The sequence below is a fragment of the Bos grunniens genome, chromosome 12, assembly GCF_055505025.1.
Source record: "Bos grunniens cultivar Pamir isolate PY7600 chromosome 12, Bosgru_T2T1.0, whole genome shotgun sequence".
Taxonomy (NCBI): domain Eukaryota; kingdom Metazoa; phylum Chordata; class Mammalia; order Artiodactyla; family Bovidae; genus Bos; species Bos grunniens.
The window spans coordinates 5,858,629-5,860,955 of NC_141176.1; the positions used below are offsets into that span (position 1 = coordinate 5,858,629).

The window sequence follows — 2,327 nt, forward strand, 5'->3', positions numbered from 1 at the left end:
ACTCACATTGGTCAAAAATTAAGAAACATAGAAATAAACTAAAAAAAATGATAAACAACAGATAAATGTGTTAAATGTATCAATACTAATAATTCTTCCCAAGTGGTTCTGTAATTACAAAAAATCATTATGTGTACTTATCTTGCATATATTCTCATATCTCCAATTTCAACATTTTCAAAGGTAAGTCATTTATTTTGTGGTTTTTTTTTAGATCACTATTCTGTGGTATTAGTAGCAAATTAACCTTCATTAATAATATAATAGAAGCACCTATAATATGTGAAATATTAGTCTATGTGGTAAAGATACAGTGTTGGTCAAAGAATAGGTCTATATGTTCAAGAAACTTACCCTCCAGTGGCAAGAAGACACCTCTGAAAGTGAGAAGGGATGTACCCAGTGTTACATGATCTTACCACAGAGGTATCTATGGCGTGAAATATAGGGTAAATAGCTACAGCTCGTCTCTCTAAAAGATCTGATGGTTAAGTTTAGTTTTAAAGGACAAATTTGAACTAGGGAAGCAAAGATAAATCAAAACAGAATAATAGATATGGTGCTGCTGCTGCTAAGTCGCTTCAGTCGTGTCCGACTCTGTGCTACCCCATAGACGGCAGCCCACCAGGCTCCCCCGTCCCTGGGATTCTCCAGGCAAGAACACTGGAGCGGGTTGCCATTTCCTTCTCCAATGCATGAAAGGGAAAAGTGAAAGTGAAGTCGCTCAGTTGTGTCCAACTTTTCGTGACCCCATGGACTGCAGCCTTCCAGGCTCCTCCGTCCAAGGGATTTCCCAGGCAAGAGTACTGGAGTGGGGTGCCATTGCCTTCTCCAATAATAGGTATGGGGAGGTACAAACAAAAAGGGCTTGAGGACAAAGAAAGAAATGAAGAAAGTCAACTGCAAAAGATGCAACTGCAAGGTTAATGATGTTCTGGTTACAAAGGTATTTTTAGGACACATAAAATTCTAAACTTTATGCTAAAAGTGATAAAAATACATTAGTGAGTTTTAAGTAGGACAAAAAATGTGATTAGATTTGCATTTCACAATAATTGATATTGTTATTCTAATTCTATTAGAAGAGGAATATTAGAACAGGGGAAGGTCCAAGGCAAGACACCCTTAGAAGCCTGTTGACTGGTACTTGAATTCAATCAGGTATCCAGGTGAATAGGATGTGTAAATAATGAGGAGGAGACTTGGGGCCATTGATAAGATTTTGTTAAAATTATAGACCATAGGTAGGGAAGTGAAGAGGTGACTGAGCAATAGGAAAAAGTAGAATGATCCATCTGGTGGAAATTGTAATGATATGAAAGAATATATTTGATGAAAGTACTGAAGTATTTAAAGTGGAAAAACCTACATTATCTGACTCAGTGATTTCAGAAATAGATTTTCAGGTGATAGCAAGGTAGGTGGAGAAGGGTGCTGAAGAGTGTGCAGAGGGGAAAAATTTTGGAGATGTATGGGTTATAAAATAGGGAGGCCAGGATATCAAACGGATAATAAAACCTTTTTGATGTGCAAAGGAAAACTGGAACCAAATGACAAATCTTCAAGGGAGGGTAGCTAGTTAGTTGAAAATCAACAGAAATCAACATAGAACAAAGGAAGGTTTAATGAAATGTTTGAAAGTGTAGTGGCAGGGTCCTTTCCAACCTGGACCAGGCAGAACAGCTCCTGCCGAGAAGGGTGGTGAGAAGGGCCTTCCTGCTATCAATGAGGTGGGAACCAGAGAATATACCATCAGTATCCCCAAGAACATCCATGGAGTGAGCTTCAAGTGTGCCCCTTGCACACTCAAAGAAATTTGGAAATTTTCTATGAAGGAGATGGGAATGTTAGATGTGCCCAATAACATCAGACTGGGTTAATGGAATAAGCGATATCTCTTAGGCATCTGTATTTAATTGTCCAGAAATGAAGATGAAGATTCAGCAAACTTCTTTACCTATGTACATGTCACCAATTTAAAAACGCTAAAGACAGTCAATGTGGATGAGAACCAACTACTGATTGTGTATAAAATTATAGAATTGCACACACAAAAGAAGTGTAGAGGGTATTGTTAATCATATACATGAGGTCTTAAAAATCATAATGGGAAGTCTAGCAAGGATCTTGAAAACTGGGTTTTGAGTGAATTTGCATCAATACAATATGGAAATAACTTGAAGGAAAAACAAGTTATCCAATGAATTTGCATATTGAATGGTTTAAAAGAAACATAAGGAAATGTGTGTTATATTTTGCTTTCACAAGCTTGTGAGAGAATTATTTCCAGTTTGAAGTATGTTAAATTATTTAAGTCACTTTAAAAC

General features: G+C 37.0%; 1 pseudogene; it reads left to right on the top strand.

Moving 5' to 3' along the window:
* Positions 1-843: 843 nt before the first annotated feature.
* On the top strand, positions 844-2,078 carry LOC147361340 (large ribosomal subunit protein eL31 pseudogene; annotated as a pseudogene).
* Positions 2,079-2,327: the final 249 nt, after the last annotated feature.